This window comes from Episyrphus balteatus, chromosome 3, assembly GCF_945859705.1.
Source record: "Episyrphus balteatus chromosome 3, idEpiBalt1.1, whole genome shotgun sequence".
In the NCBI taxonomy this organism is placed as follows: Eukaryota; Metazoa; Arthropoda; class Insecta; order Diptera; family Syrphidae; genus Episyrphus; species Episyrphus balteatus.
The window spans coordinates 79,849,320-79,869,236 of NC_079136.1; the positions used below are offsets into that span (position 1 = coordinate 79,849,320).

The 19,917-nt window shown below is 38.4% G+C and overlaps 1 protein-coding gene across 2 annotated transcripts in view; it reads right to left on the reverse strand.

Annotated features, from left to right (window-relative positions):
* The window catches only part of LOC129915328 (neuroligin-4, Y-linked), a 271,030-nt gene extending 264,325 nt beyond the window's left edge, over nt 1-6,705 (reverse strand). For both annotated transcript variants that reach the window (XM_055994818.1, XM_055994819.1), the window contains exon 1: nt 4,904-6,705. The gene's annotated coding sequence lies outside the window, so the exon portion shown is untranslated. The remainder of the gene's footprint in view (nt 1-4,903) is intronic.
* Between the last annotated feature and the right edge of the window lie 13,212 nt (nt 6,706-19,917).

Genomic DNA, 19,917 nt, shown 5'->3' on the forward strand with positions numbered 1-19,917 from the left:
CAAATCAAATTATAGGTAGAAAATTTCGAGATCAAAATTCTTAAAAACTTTTCAAAAATATTGTATATGTAATTGGAGCTGAGAAAAGGAATATCTAAAATTAATTGAAGTTTTGGTCTTACAAAACAGTTGTTGTGCTGGAATCAATTCTTCTTCATTTCATTTCTAGGGACTTTTTCCACGATATGCAATTTTTGAAAATATAAGCCAAAAGTGTCAGAAGATTACGAAGTTTATCGCTCAAAACGGAGTTAGCAATGGTTTTTCGAAGCTGTAAATTTGGTTTTATCTACTATCCTAATAACATACCAAAAAATCTGTACAGTGCAATTTTCTGCAACCAAGGATCTCTTAAATTACTAAGAAAAATGCCATTTAAATTTTCTTAAGGTAATTTTTTCAAACAAGAATATTGAAGAAAAAAAAGTTACTCATACGCCACAGTATCCCTCTTCGTTAATGAATTATGATTCATTTGCTATACTGCATGCTAGAAATTTTTTTATAAGGATATATCTTTGCCGCCGAGTACAAGGGGGTTAAGTCACAAAATTGCACTTTCCGGGTTTCGATTAAATAAGAATAACCTCTTTTTTCTCTTTTATTTGGTATCAAAAACATAAATTTAGAACAACTCTTTTCTATAAAAATAAGAGGATCAATGCTCAAAAGTTCATCGATTAGTTCAACTTCACATTTTCAGGCAAACTATGAATTATGACTTAACCCCTTTGTACCCGGCGACAAAGATATATTATTATTCTATTTTTTTTAATGGATCAAACACGTTTCCATAACAGAAAAAGCCTACTCTTCTAAAAAAATGTATCAACCTTCAATTTCAATGAAATGTCAAAGAAATCGAAGGAACGAAAAAAACTACTTTTTGTAGATTTCTCATATTTTTAGTGTCTTGAATTCGAAAACCAAACCAAAAATGATATATCACGTCCTGTGATGTGAAAGCAAAACATCAAAAACGCTGTTTTCGGAAAACCTGATGATTTTTACTTGGTCTATAGGGCAAGTAGTAGTTTCGTGTCGAAAAAAAAATTGATTTTAATCATAACCAACATTACGATGATGGAGTTTTCCGAAAAAGTGGGTCTCGCAATTAAGTCCGTCCGTCTGTGCGTCCGTGCGTTTGTGCCTGTGCGACCATCTGTGCACATTTCCACAGCCTAAATGCGTGGACGGATTTGCTTCAAATTTGGTACATATGATTTTTATCGAATTTTGAAAGTTGGGTTTTTTTTGTTTTATTACATATATCTCACTTATAAAGTGTACCTCCCATACAAACATTTAAAATTATACCAAATAACTTAAATTGGCCTTGTTTCCATTGAAATTACTCCTTGAAAACCATAATTTTTTTTTTTTGAAAGAAAATCATCCTTAATAAACTCAAGAAATATTTTGTTTTATATATTATATTCTATTTTTAAATATCATGTTTCTATCTTAATTAAAGCATCCGGATGTTTTTTCATTTAGGTAAATGGTTAGAACATATTCATCAAAAATCATTTTTTTTTTCAATTAAGAAAGCAAGAAGAAGTGTTCTTATTGCTTATTGCTTATTTGATATACAAAAATATTACTCATACGCCACAGTGATCAATGTCGATACTAACTTAATATTAAGAAATATCCCTGGACATTCACTTTAAATTAGTAAATCCTTGTTTTTAATTGAAATTTGTGATATCAATATGATGCTTCTGATGGGTCCAGCAACATCTGAAGCAAATAAATTATGATTCACAAATATTTCAATATTATTTTTTAAATGATAGACGTCAATTCAGTTCAAATGCTTCAGATTTTAGTGCTGCTAAAATTTTTATTGACCTTCAAATTTATCACTTCAAAGCTCCACAGATCGAATAACTCTAGTATGCAAGGTAATTTTCCTTTAAATATATTCACACTATTCTAAAAGATTTTGATATGCTGAATTAGTTCAATGACATCTGTTTTTTTTTTAGATATTCCGGTTATTAAACCACAAAAATCCAATTTTTTGCTGTTTTTGAAGCAATGTTTTGGCGTAAGATAATCTTTTTCAATTAAACTTGTTATGATTTATGGAAGAATTTGTTTTTTTTTAACCTTTTTTTACTACCTTTCAAGCTTCTAAAAATATCTCTTTGATATTCCCAGATATCTTACATTTAAGTTGATAGGTTTTACATATATTACACCATAAATACACTGATCATAAAAATTATATTTATTTCTCCCAGGAACAAAACTATGATGGTAGTTCTCGATTTTGAGGTAAAGTAGTGTTTTGAGATTTTCTAAAAAAAAACTTAGTTTTCTGCTTTTCTAACGCGTATATCTAAAAACTCTGACTTGGCAGAATTTTTCCGGCTGGTCATTTGAACTCAACACATAAAAAACCATAAGAAAAGTATACTTATGTTCGTGGGCAAAACAAATTTTAAACTTTGCAAGGAAGTGTATCGAATGTACAAATCAGATGTTTTTATGTAAAGAAATAATATATGAAATTACAAAATACGTTTATAAGTTTGTTTTATCCCAGAAAAATGTGTAACCTACCTCTTAAAGGTTTGCGGGTTAATGTAGAGACTTCCGCTAATCTCCCCCCAAAATCTTCTCCACAAACAGTTTATTCCATTCCTTGAATTTAAGCTGTTTCATATGAGAAAAAACCATAATACTGAGGTTTAAAGTAATACATAATAGGCTTTTCTGTAGAATAATACCTAAGGATGTGCGTTAAATTTGAGCAGGTATGTAGGATGTATGTAATGTATATTCTCTAAATAAGATGTTTTTATTTACCAATTTTTTTTTTTTTTTTTTGTTACCTCAACTTTGGACTGACTGAACCAATTTTGATATTTTTTGTTTTGTATTGGAAAGCTGGTGCCTGCAGGGTGGTCCCATTTCAATTTCGTTTCGTTCTAGCTAAAGAAACTATGAGAAAAACCATAGATACAACCATGGAAGTCGATTTTGTTTTGTTTTTTTTTTTTTTTTTTTTTTTTTTTTTATAAAAATGATTATTTATATGGAATAAACTAGAAACAATAGAATTTCAATATTCTAAAACGTCAGTAAACTTTAATGAATGAGTACAAATTTGGTGACATTGATCATGTTATGACTTATGACATGAGCAATAAGTTCTCCAAATTTGAGCTGAATACGGAAAATGGTCTTATTTTTTGCACAAGGTCAATGGAATTGTTATTTTTATATTTTACAAACTAAAATGTACTTCTCTGTGAGCGTGTTTTTCAAGACTTGTGTTTTTCAAGACTTTTACATATTTTTCAGTTTTAACCATACAAAAAAAAAAACTGAGTTTTGAGAAACCTATAAGAAGGGTGTATATTCATACCTGAAAAGTTAACTGGTACAAATTACCGAATACAAGAAAGACCCATAAGTCCACAAAATATTTAATTTTATTTTACTGAAGCAGGTACCGAAACCGAAAGAATTTATCTATATAAAGATTTAGGAAAATCAAATCAATCATAATTAAAAAAAAAATATTGAAATCAATTTAACAAGTTCGATAAATCAAAATTAAATGCCTGATCGAGAAAGTCTCAAAAAATCTACTCCCTTAAAGAATTACATAAGTCTAGTAGAAAGAATCTTGTTTCTGTCATCTATCATTATGATTTCATATTTGATAACTCTTCGTTCACTGAGAGTTATACTGACATAGTGTCTTAAACGGCATTTACCTACAACAAACCAAAATTGGAATTATTCTATGTTGACGTTTTGTATTTATTTTAAATTACTGAGCTGAATGTCCTCCCCTACTAAAATTTAAACTTCTATAAAGTTTTACAGATGGTTACAATAACTTCTCTTAGGTTTTATAGAAGCCAAAACTATCATCTGAGTTTAGTTTAAAATTTAAATCAATTTATTTTCAGAAAAGTAAGAAAACTCTGGTAAGACCTGCCATTGAAAAAAACCAATAGATTTCAGCAAAATTAAAAATACATCAATTGAACTACATATTTCGCTATTGATCAATCTAAAGATATCAGTCGCATTTTGCCTTTTAGACCAAAGTTGAGGTACTGAAATTCTACACAAAAGTGCCTGATTTTAAGAGTGAATCGATGTTGAATTTAGTTATTGTTATTGTATTTAGATTTTTTTTTGTTTTTTGGAATGTTCTTAATTTACACGGAGAAAAAAGACCACCTAAAACAAGTACATTCCACATTTAATTAATCGAATTTCCACATGGTTTTTTGCCAAGATGACTACCGTCTTAAATTAAGCGGACAGATCTTCTAAATTTCTTGGAACCCCACATTAAAGTGGAAAATCATCTTATTTTTGTGTGGAAACATTTTAATTAAAAAAAAAAAACTGGCAGCCACTGTGCTTTACCATCATCCTATTTCACTGTTCGAAATAAGTATGATAAGCTGCAACTAAACCTGAGGTCTGACCATAATTTTTAAAAATTTTATTTTGTGCTGGTTTTTTAAGATGAGAGTTTACATTAAAATTCACCTTAGAATTTAAGCGAATTCCACTTATCATCATCTTATTTTAAGATGCCCTTTTTATTCCGTGTACCTACATTCTAGCAAAAAATATTTTGAAATACAAAAACTCTTTTTTTAAACAAAGCACATCTCTGATATTTCTCAACATTACGATAATTGGTAAATCGAAAACAACAACCATTTTGCAAATTAAAAACAAAAAAAAAAAACTTTTTAACCCTTAATTTTTAATAAATTTTATTCAAATAAATTGCAAACAAACAAAAACCCAAAAAGATAAAGATAGTCTCTAAGAAAAAGTTATATTTATTTTGTTTTTGATATTTGATTTAAAAAATGATAAAAATAGATAAAAATGGGTGAACTTTATATGAACTCACCATAAAGAATATATCCTTTTATTTATTATCCACGTAGAGGCAGAGAAAGCTTATCTTGATGGTATTTTCGAAGTAAATCAAGTTGAATGAAAGAATGTGTAAGCTATTCTTATTTTTTTTTTATAGCTTCCTGATGTATCCTTTTTCTTAGTCACGAACGTTTTATCACTGATGGGTATTTATTTTTTTTTATTGATTTTGTGATATTTTTTTATTTATTTATTTTTATCTCATTTTTGTTTCCTTTGAACAAGATTGAATTTTTCTTATATATGCTTTGGACTAAATCACTTTTTCACATGCAAAAATTCACACAATTATGTGACGTTTTTATTTTTTTTTTTTTGGCAATCGTGTTATTTTATTCACTTTCAATATTTATTAAGATAGCAAAAGATTGATCCTTTTAGTATGCATACAATATCGTATATCAAAATATACTACACTATAAAATTTCAAGGACATTCCGAAAGCATAAGTATCAACAAAACTAAATTAACATCACAACCATAATAAAAAAACGACTCTTTCGTAATCATGAACTAAATCAGAATCACCAACTGGTTGGTATGATGGAGGGACAAGAGGAATAAATTGATCACTCAATTATACACTTTTAGCCTGGTGATGAATTGATTGAATTAAGGCTAATTAAAACATTTCTGCTGGTTGCTCAGGAATGAGAATATGATTTGATGCACTTTACACTGACTATATCTATGTCAAGGGTCGTCGGATGAGGGTTGAAGTACTTTCTAAAAAATTGTACTAGAATTTTATTTTTACACATAAATAAAAATACACACTCAATCGATTATAATAGAATTTTTAATTTTTTTTTTTAATCTTATGTCTCACTGATTAATTCCAAACCAATTGATACAAAAAATAATAATGAACTATAAGGACCAAGGAGAGAGTAGTAGTTATTATATTTGTATTTTTATATTTATTTGCATTTTCCCTATATTCCAACTTTCAATCCACTCTATAAATTGAGTTAAGTGCGTTAGTTGAGTAGATACGTTGAAGAATACAGAAAAAGATGTAATTTTTTATAATTGCGTAATCCGCTTTAATATTTTTTTTAAATTTTTTTGTATCTATTTGCATATAAATGTATTTTTTTTTTAATTTTATTACGACAAGAGCGCTGATGAATGAGAGTGGTAGTGGGTATCCTTGAGTTGAGATGAACACGAACACGAATCGCGAAAGGAAGGAAACATAAACACGTACGCGATGATGTCGAGTTGTTGCGAGAAAGGAAGGATGCTTCTCAAAATTAATCTATATGGGAAGCTATTTGTTTTCTGTGCCTTGGGAGTTTATCTTTTTCAATGACGGGAAGGTAAGATAGCTTTATTATTCACTTCCGGCGAGAATGTGTACAGGTGCTTCAAAAAAAATTATACACAAATTAAACACTCGAAAAACCTTATCAACGCTGTTTGTGTGGTTTTTGAGTTCTGTACAAATGGACCTAGTTAACTTTGAGATCATTTTTTTTTTTAACTGATTGGAATAATTTTAAAAACCCGTTAAAACCTCAATTATAAAAAAAACGAACCGCGAAGTTTGTTTGAGTACTATCCATTTGGCAATTTTTATTCACATCGAAACCGAAATCGCGGGGGTTGATTGTTAAATTTGAAAGGGGTAGTGCACGAGAAAATTAAATAAAAACAAAAACTGTGCGCACATAGTAGGTTGATGGCGTTATATGAATTAATGGAGTTTTGTGGGTTGTCTTAGTACCAATCATTACAAATATCGAACTTCAACTGACGTCAGATCTGTGTATTTCAACTTTTGGGAATCGCTTGGAGAATCTCATCTCACGGATTTCCATCTGTGAATTCTTTCTACCGATTGCAGCGACAAAATTTAAATTCCACAAAATATTTTTTTAAGGAAGGACGAAGCTTTAGCTTACTCTCGGAGAGAGGTCCAATGAGCGCATGTTTCAAAAACCATTTTTCTATGAGAATAATGAGCTTTTTTGAACTTTTGTATGGGGTAGTTTTGTTTTTTTGTGTGAAAATTGTAAGACTGCTCTTTAGAAAATTAATCATCTAGGTCATAATTACAGATTTTAAATTGCTTCATACTTAGGAGCTTGAGATGAGTAAAAGGTAGGTATACCTACCTAAAAAACAAGAATGAAGGGGGATGTTGTTAGGTAGGTTACAGTTTAAGTGACTATTTATCGCGCCCTAGTTGAGGATTAGGTGTCATTTGGTGGGTAGGAAAAATAAAATAGGAAAACTTGAAACATTTTTTTTTTTTTTTTTTTTTCGAAAACAACTTTAGGTCTTGGGAAAAAGCAGTTCAAGGCGCATTATAATGGGATATATTTGTTGTTGGTGTAGATTGGTAGACGAGAAAATCTCCATAATGAGATGTGTATTGATGATGGGAGTTTGTAAAAGCTCGTCATGCTTTACTGCATAGTGCAGAGAGCTATACTTACATACATATGAATGTTAGTTTTCTTCTCGTGAGATGATAATTTATTCAATTTTTTTTTTTCTAATATCATTCATCATGTAATGCAGGAAAATAATTTTCTTAAGGGTATTTGTTTACAACTTTAAAAAAAGTTAAGTGGTTTTTATAGGAAGTTAGTGGTTGAAATAAATAGATTTGATAAGAGATTAATTTAATTTATAACTATATACCTAATGATGAAAAGAATTTTTATTTTTGGTCAAGACGCTTGTGATTGAAATTCTGATTTATACTCCAATTGAAATGCGTTTTTGTTCAAATTTTGATGCCAAGAAGTGTTGGAATGAATCTTACTTAATACCAAACATGATTCCTTTAAAGTGGAAACTTAAATTTAAAGGTTCAAAAAATGCTGAGCAGCTAGTTTCAAGCAGTTAGTCGAGACAAATTAAATAATTTCTAGTATTTCTGAGTTTGTGGTTGATGTACCTACCTTTTTTCTAAAATGTATTTTTATCAGCCTTATATACATACGTAGCACACTTTTTTGTGGGTACATTTATATTGTACGTATTTGTGTATACATAATTCTAATTGAGATGTGCATTAACTCTTTTTTGTTTGTATATTTTCAGAGAAAAAACTTCCCCATATTCGAAAAAAGGACTTAAAGCTTTTAAAAAATTGAGAAGATTTATAATTTATTGAGAGGTAAAGCTCTTATCAATGAATGGGCTATACTTTTCGATATACCCAAAATATTTGAGATTATTGCTCTTGTAACGTCTTGTCTTTTAAACGTAGAAAAAAATATAAATATTTGTTGATACTTCTTAGATCGATCGACTGTTAGGAGTTTTTTTTCTCATGTTTAACATAATTCTTTCAAAAATCAAGAACATACAGTTAACAAATTTGACAAAAAAGTCAAAATAGACAAAACAAAACAAAAAAGCAAAATAGACAAAATAAACAAAGTAAACAAAATAGACAATATGGACCAAATAGACAAAATAGATCAAATAGACAATAGAAAATAGACAATAGTCTATAGACAAAATAGACCAAAAAAAAAAAAAACAAAATAGACTAAATATACAATATAGACAAAATAGATAAAATACACAAAATAGACCAAATACAACAAGAAAGGCAAAGTAGACAAAATAGACAACATAGACCAAATAAACGAAATAGAAAAAATAGATCAAATACCTACACAAAATAGGCAAATAAGACAAAATAGACCAAAAATACCAAACAGACCAAATAGACAAAATAGACCAAAAAACAAACAAACCAATGTACATAAATACCAAATGGACAAAATAGAAAAAATTTACATAATAGACAATATAGAAAATTAAGACAAACCAGATAAAATAGACAGAATAGACCAAGTAGACGAAAAAGACAATAAAAGGAAAAATAGACAAAGTAGATAAAATATACAAAATAGTGAAATTGACTAAATAGAACAAAAATACCAAACAGACCAAATATAAAAGATACGCAAAATGGACAAAATAGGCAAAAGACCAAATAGACAAAATAGAAAAGTGGACAAAATAAACCAAATAAACAAAATAGACAAATTAGACAGTTCTTAATCCATAATATTCAAATATTTGGATACAAATTTTCTATTTTAAGATATTTTTTTCTTTTCGACATTGTGTCCTTTTTTTATATTATTGAAAGTTGTTATATATTTTTTTTAAGGCCAATGAAAATAAATAAAATTAATGAGTTCAATATCGTGAAAAAGTTTGGGTTCAGTTTGATTAAATTCAAGGTTTGGGGGTATCTATTTTCCTTGTACCTACGTGTATGTCTTCATTTTTAATATTTCAAGTCAATGAAAAAAAGGACAACACAAAAGTGCTTTTAAACTTAAATTTATCAATTTTATCTTAATGTTTTTCCTAGGTAAATAAGAGTGTTCAGAAAAGAAATTAATGTTTTATTTTTTTCTAGCTTGTAGTTCCTAAATTTTTAAACAGACATCAAGACCTTCATCGCCATGTTCAATACATTATCCACAGATATAAAAAATACAACAAGAAAAAAAACTGTCTCTTAAATGCAAGTGTTCATAGCAGGAAAGTGCTCTTTATCCATTCGACATACTACACATCCGTTATGATCGATAGCGCATACGTGCTATAATATAAATGATTAATGGCCAGGTCATGTCTCCACCAAAATCAATATCAACATCATCATTATAATGGCATTTGTTGATACAGTTTAAATCCATTACATTAGTAACATGTTGTTCGTGCTCTTTACAGTCTACAGACAAAACGAGGCAATAACATACGTTTTGAATTACCAAAATTACAGGGACATCATCATTGGTGTCATTCTCGGTGTTGTTGTGTTTCAAATTGGGGTGTATTCCAATTTAATAATATTCAGGTGGACGTTTGCATATAAAGATATATAGAGAGAGAATTCTGATGCAGAATTGTATATTTATATTATAAGTGTCAGCATTGCGCTTGAGGTGTACTTTGTATCTACATCCTTCGACGTAATTCAATTCAATCGTTCAACATTGTTCGATTCATTTTAACAAAGAGGTTGAGGATTTTTCGTTTTATTGATATCTTCTTGTCATATTAATCCAGAAATTTTGTTTTTTTGGGTAGTTGTTCTCAGTTATAAACACAAAACTTCGAACTATATAAAAAATGCCTTAAGTCGTTTTCCGTAATTATGTTTTGTACTTTCTGTGCTGTTTCAATACCTGAGTAAAAATAGAAAATGAACTTTTAAAAACAAAAAAAACGACAAGAAAAAAATTTTGGCCGCTGCACCACACGCGCCATTTAGCGGAAAATTTCGCATTACCACCGCCGCGCCGCGCAATGGGGCAAAATGGCAAAAAGGTGGCATTAAATCAACCAAAAGAGCTAGACACTTGAAATTCGGAACAAATATTACTGATACAAGTACTACTGATACAAATGTTAGTTCATAGCCAAAATTTCGAATGGCCACGCCCATTTTTAGGGTTACCACCCATACATTTCTCGGAAAATTCTCAATCAGTTTCAATTAAACTTTGAATTCCTTATATAAAATAGTAATATAATTGCAAAATTATAAAACAAAAATTAGGGTTGCCACTTTTGAAATTTGGTATGTTTTTTTTTTATTTTATTTTTATTTTTTTTTAAATATATTTATTCAATTAATTTTTCAAATATTTTGTTATAAATAAGTGCACATTTAATATATGAACGAATTTAATAACTTAGATGTGTTTATCACTCTCAATTTTTACTAAAAAACGGTCATTTATAGAAAATGACGGTACCAACTAAAAATTAACAATTCTCACAGAGTAGCAAAAAGGAACAAGATGTACCTCTACCTACTAATAGAAAGACAATAAAAAAGAATAAGGATCTGATACCGATTTTTTCCAAGGCCCTAATTTTCAGGATATGAATTTTTGGAAAAACACCTATTTTTTAAGGGTAATTTTTTTTTTTTTATTTTAAAATTTTTTTGAAAGATTGCACAAAACCTAAAGCTTACAGGAAATTTATAACGGTTTTGTGAAAAAAAATCCTTATTTTCAGAAGCATATCTAAGTAAATGAGACCAAAATAAAATTCACGACTGGGGTCGCACGTACTTGCTCTTGTAGTTTAAAACACTTTTATGTTAGTTTACTTGTAGATTTTAAGAGCTGCCTCTATATAAATTAAGCAAAATTTTGTTGATGTTGGGGAAGAGCCGAAATTTAGGGCAAAATTTTGAAAAATTTGTATGGGAGGTACACTTTTTTGACTTTTTTGAAAAAAATCAAAAACGCAGTTTTATTGCAATTGCTTCAAATACTGCAAAGTTTAATCAAAATCGTTAGAGCCGTTTTTGAATTATTTTTTTTTTTTTATTTGAAAAATTTGTATGGGAGGTACACTTTCTAAGCGAGATATAAAAAAACAAAAAAAAACCAACTTTCAGAATTCCATAAAAATCATCTGTACCAAATTTGAAGAAAATCCGTCCATCCGTTCAGGCTGTGGAAATGTGTACAGATGGACGTACAGACGCACAGACGCACGGACGGAATTGCGAGACCCACTTTTTTGGAATTCTCCATCATCGTAATGTTGGTTTTGATTAAAACTTCAAATTTTTTTCAACAAGATGTTCAAAAATGTATATCGTCAGTGATAAAGTAACAACATGGGCACAGGTCTGTCTTTCGAACTTTACTTGATTGTATTTTTTGCACTTATTCCTTCATTCCTTTGCAAATAATAAGAGTCTATTATAATTGTGTCTTAGAAATAAGGGGTGGGATTCAAAGATCTATGGTGTTGGGAGAATTTTGTGAGAGATGGCTAGTTTTCCTATTTTTTATTTATATTTAAATTTTCTTTTCTATTTCTTCTATGAATAAACTATTTCAAAAATAATATTTTACTCTCTTACCGTTTGTACAAAATATTCTCTTGGAAACTTTTTATAGCTGCTTTCCTTTTGTATCATAAACTTCTTCTTCTTCATAATAATAAAATGTAGGTACATAATAAGCAGCATTTTTCACTGGGTAATTGAGGATAATCCAATTTTCAAGGATTTCATTTTAAAAAATCCACTTTTCTGTTCCATAAAACTACATATACATTCCGTCCTATAAACAATTATATTGTGAATGATCATACCCATACAAATTCATCTTATTTCTTTGAAGAAATGTCCGTTGACGGACAAACTAACACACATTCAGAAGTCTGGTAGGCTAGGGAATAAAAGGGTTAGTGACTGCTCCAAATCACTTCTTCATCTTCTTCTTGTAAAGAATAAGAAATTTTCTATTTTTTTTCTAACGAAAATAGTCTTCAAATGTCTGATATAATTTTGTGGTTTCGCATTTTGTAAATGACAGTTCGAAATGACAGGCACAATAGAAGCAAATAAAAAAATATAAAACCAAGTACTTCTTTTCGCTTCTCGTATCTTAATTTTCTAAGGGAATATATGTCGTTCTAAACGAATATGCTCTTCGTGACAACAAACTTCTTTTGATGGTGTGTGCTTCGCTTTAAGATTGTTTAGCCGTTGTCGTTCTGCTTTCTTCCTTTTTACGTTATATTCTTTTTTTTTCTTATTTTTTGTCATTCTGTAAGCTTTCTTTCAAATTTGAAACGAGATTTGTTGCATGCTCTATTCGTGTACAATTTATAGTTTATAGTAGAGCAGAGCTCCAATCCTTTTCTATGCCTCCACATGGTTTCGTTTTTTTTTTCTTCTATGGGGATACAGGATTGTATTGTTAGCCGGAGGGTTTGAGTGCCACATGTGAGTATGGAAACGTTCTTCCCAATTGGGATGAAATGAATTTGAAATGTGTCATTTGGTGTGCCATTTTTTTGTTATATGCTATGAGAACGAAATTTTATTTGTTATATGAGTAAGCTCACCAACAATAGGTTGTAGTGATTATATTTGTTATGGTGTTGAATAGTCTCTCTTATGTGAGGCTTTAAAAAGTAAAAAAAAAAAAAAAAACAACTCACTTATGTATGAAGAATGCTCGTTATTTAATCATTCCCTACTACAACGTGTAATGCATACCAGTATGCTTCACTAATAGAAAGTATTTGTTCCTTGTAGAATAAACATTTGCTAAATTTAACTGTGGTTCATAGAAATTAAGTAAAGTAGGTTTTCTCCTAAGCCTCGAGTATATAACTTTGAATTTGGGACACAAAAAAGTTAAAATTGATGAAAATATTTATATGGCATGTCCCGAGCATGTCCCAAAGAAGTCCCGCGCATGTCCCGAGATTTCCCGAGCATATCCCGAGCATGTCCCGAAGATGCTCCGAAGATGTCCCGAAGATGTCCCGTAGATGTCCCGAAGATGTCCTGAAGATGTCCCGAGCATGTCAAGAGCATGTCCCGGGCATGTCCCGAGGATGTCCCGAAGATGTCTCGAGCATGTCCCGAAGATGTCCCGAAGATGTCCCGAAGATGTCCCGAAGATGTCCCGAGCATGTCCCGAAGATGTCCCGAAGATGTCCCGAAGATGTCCCGAAGATATCCCGAAGATGTCCCGAAGATGTCGCGAGCATGTCCCGAAGATGTCCCGAAGATGTCCCTAAGATGTCCCGAAGATGTCCCGAAGATGCCCCGAAGATGTCCCAAAGATGTCCCGAAGATGTCCCGAAGATGTCCCGAAGATGTCCCGAAGATGTCCCGAAGATGTCCCGAAGATGTCCCGAAGATGTCCCGAAGATGTCCCGAAGGTCCCGAAGATGTCCCGAAGATGTCCCGAGCATGTCTCGAAGATGTCCCGAGCATGTCCCGAAGATGTCCCAAGCATGTCCCGAAGGATGTCCCGAAGGAAGTCCCGAAATGTCCCGAAGATGTCCCGAAGATGTCCCGAAGATGTCCCGAAGATGTCCCGAAGATGTCCCGAAGATGTCCCGAAGATGTCCCGAGCATGTCCCGAAGATGTCCCGAGCATGTCCCGAAGATGTCAAGAAGATGTCCCGAAGATGTCCCGAAGATGTCCCGAAGATGTCCCGAAGATGTCCCGAGCATGTCCCGAAGATGTCCCGAAGATGTCCCGAAGATGTCCCGAAGATGTCCCGAGCATGTCCCGAAGATGTCCCGAGCATGTCCCGAAGATGTCCCGAGCATGTCCCGAAGATGTCCCGAAGATGTCCCGAAGATGTCCCGAAGATGTCCCGAGCATGTCCCGAGCATGTCCCGAAGATGTCCCGAAGATGTCCCGAAGATGTCCCGAAGATGTCCCGAGCATGTCCCGAAGATGTCCCGAGCATGTACCGAAGATGTCCCGAAGATGTCCCGAAGATGACCCGAAGATGTCCCGAAGATGACCCGAAGATGTCCCGAAGATGTCCCGAAGATGTCCCGAAGATGTCCCGAAGATGTCCCGAAGATGTCCCGAAGATGTCCCGAGCATGTCCCGAGCATGTCCCGAAGATGTCCCGAAGATGTCCCGAAGATGTCCCGAAGATGTCCCAAAGATGTCCCGAAGATGTCCCGAAGATGTCCCGAAGATATCCCGAAGATGTCCCGAGCATGTCCCGAGCATGTCCCGAAGATGTCCCGAAGATGTCCCGAGCATGTCTCGAGCATGTCCCGAAGATGTCCCGAAGATGTCCCGAGCATGTCCCGAGCATGTCCCGAAGATGTCACGAAGATGTCCCGAAGATATCCCGAAGATGTCAAGAGCATGTCCCGAGCATGTCCCGAAGATGTCCCGAAGATGTCCCGAAGATGTCGCGAGCATGTCCCGAAGATGTCCCGAGCATGTCCCGAGCATGTCCCGAAGATGTCCCGAAGATGTCCCGAAGATTTCCCGAGCATGTCCCGAGCATGTCCCGAAGATGTCCCGAAGATGTCCCGAGCATGTCTCGAGCATGTCCCGAAGATGTCCCGAAGATGTCCCGAGCATGTCCCGAGCATGTCCCGAAGATGTCACGAAGATGTCCCGAAGATATCCCGAAGATGTCCCGAGCATGTCCCGAGCATGTCCCGAAGATGTCCCGAAGATGTCCCGAAGATGTCCCGAAGATGTCCCGAAGATGTCCCGAGCATGTCCCGAGCATGTCCCGAAGATGTCCCGAAGATGTCCCGAAGATGTCGCGAGCATGTCCCGAAGATGTCCCGAGCATGTCCCGAAGATGTCCCGAGCATGTCCCGAAGATGTCCCGAAGATGTCCCGAAGATGTCCCGAAGATGTCGCGAAGATGTCCCGAAGATGTCCCGAAGATGTCCCGAAGATGTCCCGAAGATGTCCCGAAGATGTCCCGAAGATGTCCCGAAGATGTCCCGAAGATGTCCCGAAGACGTCCCGAGATGTCCCGAGTATGTCCCGAAGATGTCCCGAAGATGTCCCGAGCATGTCCCGAGCATGTCCCGAAGATGTCCCGAAGATGTCCCGAAGATGTCCCGAAGATGTCACGAAGATGTCCCGAAGATATCCCGAAGATGTCCCGAGCATGTCCCGAGCATGTCCCGAAGATGTCCCGAAGATGTCCCGAGCATGTCTCGAGCATGTCCCGAAGATGTCCCGAAGATGTCCCGATCATGTCCCGAGCATGTCCCGAAGATGTCCCGAGCATGTCCCGAAGATGTCCCGAAGATGTCCCGAAGATGTCCCGAAGATGCCCCGAAGATGTCCCGAAGATGTCCCGAAGATGTCCCGTAGATGTCCCGAGCATGTCCCTAAGATGTCCCGAGCATGTCCCGAGCATGTTCCGAAGATGTCCCGAAGATGTCCCGAAGATGTCCCGAAGATGTCCCGAAGATGTCCCGAAGATGTCCCGAAGATGTCCCGAAGATGTCCCGAAGATGTCCCGAAGATGTCCCGAAGATGTCCCGAAGATGTCCCGAAGATGTCCCGAAGATGTCCCGAAGATATCCCGAAGATGTCCCGAAGATGTCCCGAGCATGTCCCGAAGATGTCCCGAAGATGTCCCGAGCATGTCCCGAGCATGTCCCGAAGATGTCCCGAAGATATCCCGAAGATGTCCCGAAGGTGTCCCGAAGATGTCACGAAGATGTCCCGAAGATGTCCCGAGCATGTCTCGAGCATGTCCCGAAGATGTCCCGAAGATGTCCCGAGCATGTCCCGAGCATGTCCCGAAGATGTCACGAAGATGTCCCGAAGATATCCCGAAGATGTCCCGAGCATGTCCCGAGCATGTCCCGAAGATGTCCCGAAGATGTCCCGAAGATGTCCCGAAGATGTCCCGAAGATGTCCCGAGCATGTCCCGAGCATGTCCCGAAGATGTCCCGAAGATGTCCCGAAGATGTCGCGAGCATGTCCCGAAGATGTCCCGAGCATGTCCCGAAGATGTCCCGAGCATGTCCCGAAGATGTCCCGAAGATGTCCCGAAGATGTCCCGAAGATGTCGCGAAGATGTCCCGAAGATGTCCCGAAGATGTCCCGAAGATGTCCCGAAGATGTCCCGAAGATGTCCCGAAGATGTCCCGAAGATGTCCCGAAGATGTCCCGAAGATGTCCCGAAGACGTCCCGAGATGTCCCGAGTATGTCCCGAAGATGTCCCGAAGATGTCCCGAGCATGTCCCGAGCATGTCCCGAAGATGTCCCGAAGATGTCCCGAAGATGTCCCGAAGATGTCACGAAGATGTCCCGAAGATATCCCGAAGATGTCCCGAGCATGTCCCGAGCATGTCCCGAAGATGTCCCGAAGATGTCCCGAGCATGTCTCGAGCATGTCCCGAAGATGTCCCGAAGATGTCCCGATCATGTCCCGAGCATGTCCCGAAGATGTCCCGAGCATGTCCCGAAGATGTCCCGAAGATGTCCCGAAGATGTCCCGAAGATGCCCCGAAGATGTCCCGAAGATGTCCCGAAGATGTCCCGTAGATGTCCCGAGCATGTCCCTAAGATGTCCCGAGCATGTCCCGAGCATGTTCCGAAGATGTCCCGAAGATGTCCCGAAGATGTCCCGAAGATGTCCCGAAGATGTCCCGAAGATGTCCCGAAGATGTCCCGAAGATGTCCCGAAGATGTCCCGAAGATGTCCCGAAGATGTCCCGAAGATGTCCCGAAGATGTCCCGAAGATATCCCGAAGATGTCCCGAAGATGTCCCGAGCATGTCCCGAAGATGTCCCGAAGATGTCCCGAGCATGTCCCGAGCATGTCCCGAAGATGTCCCGAAGATATCCCGAAGATGTCCCGAAGGTGTCCCGAAGATGTCACGAAGATGTCCCGAAGATGTCCCGAGCATGTCCCGAAGATGTCCCGAAGATGTCCCGAAGATGTCCCGAGCATGTCCCGAGCATGTCCCGAAGATGTCCCGAAGATGTCGCGAGCATGTCCCGAAGATGTCCCGAAGATGTCCCGAAGATGTCCCGAAGATGTCCCGAGCATGTCCCGAGCATGTCCCGAAGATGTCCCGAAGATGTCCCGAAGATGTCCCGAAGATGTCTCGAAGATGTCACGAAGATGTCCCGAAGATATCCCGAAGATGTCCCGAAGATGTCCCGAAGACGTCCCGAAGATATCCCGAAGATGTCCCGAGCATGTCCCGAAGATGTCCCGAAGATGTCCCGAGCATGTCTCGAGCATGTCCCGAAGATGTCCCGAAGATGTCCCGAGCATGTCCCGAGCATGTCCCGAAGATGTCCCGAGCATGTCCCGAGCATGTCCCGAAGATGTCCCGAAGATGTCCCGAAGATGTCCCGAAGATGTCCCGAAGATGTCCCGAAGATGTCCCGAAGATGTCCCGAAGACGTCCCGAAGATATCCCGAAGATGTCCCGAGCATGTCCCGAAGATGTCCCGAAGATGTCCCGAGCATGTCTCGAGCATGTCCCGAAGATGTCCCGAAGATGTCCCGAGCATGTCTCGAGCATGTCCCGAAGATGTCCCGAAGATGTCCCGAGCATGTCCCGAGCATGTCCCGAAGATGTCACGAAGATGTCCCGAAGATATCCCGAAGATGTCCCGAGCATGTCCCGAGCATGTCCCGAAGATGTCCCGAAGATGTCCCGAGCATGTCCCGAAGATGTCCCGAAGATGTCCCGAGCATGTCCCGAGCATGTCCCGAAGATGTCCCGAAGATGTCCCGAGCATGTCCCGAGCATGTCCCGAAGATGTCCCGAAGATGTCGCGAGCATGTCCCGAAGATGTCCCGAAGATGTCCCGAAGATATCCCGAAGATGTCCCGAGCATGTCCCGAGCATGTCCCGAAGATGTCCCGAAGATGTCCCGAAGATGTCGCGAGCATGTCCCGAAGATGTCCCGAGCATGTCCCGAGCATGTCCCGAAGATGTCCCGAAGATGTCCCGAGCATGTCCCGAGCATGTCCCGAAGATGTCACGAAGATGTCCCGAAGATATCCCGAAGATGTCCCGAGCATGTCCCGAGCATGTCCCGAAGATGTCCCGAAGATGTCCCGAAGATGTCCCGAAGATGTCCCGAAGATGTCGCGAGCATGTCCCGAAGATGTCCCGAGCATGTCCCGAAGATGTCCCGAGCATGTCCCGAAGATGTCCCGAAGATGTCCCGAAGATGTCCCGAAGATGTCCCGAAGATGTCCCGAAGATGTCCCGAAGATGTCCCGAAGATGTCCCGAAGATGTCCCGAAGATGTCCCGAAGATGTCCCGAAGATGTCCCGAAGATGTCCCGAAGATGTCCCGAGCATGTCCCGAGCATGTCCCGAAGATGTCCCGAAGATGTCCCGAAGATGTCCCGAAGATGTCCCGAAGATGTCCCGAAGATGTCACGAAGATGTCCCGAAGATATCCCGAAGATGTCCCGAGCATGTCCCGAAGATGTCCCGAAGATGTCCCGAGCATGTCCCGAGCATATCCCGAAGATGTCCCGAGCATGTCAAGAGCATGTCCCGAAGATGTCCCGAAGATGTCCCGAAGATGTCCCGAAGATGTCCCGAAGATGTCCCGAAGATGCCCCGAAGATGTCCCGAAGATGTCCCGAAGATGTCCCGTAGATGTCCCGAGCATGTCCCGAAGATGTCCCGAGCATGTCCCGAGCATGTCCCGAATATGTCCCGAAGATGTCCCGAAGATGTCCCGAAGATGTCCCGAAGATGTCCCGAAGATGTCCCGAAGATGTCCCGAAGATGTCCCGAAGATGTCCCGAAGATGTCCCGAAGATATCCCGAAGATGTCCCGAAGATGTCCCGAGCATGTCCCGAAGATGTCCCGAAGATGTCCCGAGCATGTCCCGAGCATGTCCCGAAGATGTCCCGAAGATGTCCCGAAGATGTCCCAAGCATGTCCCGAAGATGTCACGAAGATGTCCCGAAGATGTCCCGAGCATGTCCCGAGCATGTCCCGAAGATGTCCCGAAGATGTCCCGAAGATGTCCCGAGCATGTCCCGAGCATGTCCCGAAGATGTCCCGAAGATGTCGCGAGCATGTCCCGAAGATGTCCCGAAGATGTCCCGAAGATGTCCCGAGCATGTCCCGAGCATGTCCCGAAGATGTCCCGAAGATGTCCCGAAGATGTCCCGAAGATGTCCCGAACATGTCCCGAAGATGTCCCGAAGATGTCCCGAAGATTTCCCGAAGATGTCCCGAAGATGTCCCGAAGATGTCCCGAAGATGTCCCGAAGATGTCCCGAAGATGTCCCGAAGATGTCCCGAAGATGTCCCGAAGATGTCCCGAAGATGTCCCGAAGATGTCCCGAAGATGTCCCGAAGATGTCCCGAAGATGTCCCGAAGATGTCCCGAAGATGTCCCGAAGATGTCCCGAGCATGTCCCGAGCATGTCCCGAAGATGTCCCGAAGATGTCCCGAGCATGTCCCGAGCATGTCCCAAAGATGTCCCGAAGATGTCCCGAAGATGTCCCGAAGATATCCCGAAGATGTCCCGAGCATGTCCCGAGCATGTCCCGAAGATGTCCCGAAGATGTCCCGAGCATGTCTCGAGCATGTCCCGAAGATGTCCCGAACATGTCCCGAAGATGTCCCGAAGATGTCCCGAAGATGTCCCGAGCATGTCTCGAGCATGTCCCGAAGATGTCCCGAACATGTCCCAAAGATGTCCCGAAGATGTCCCGAA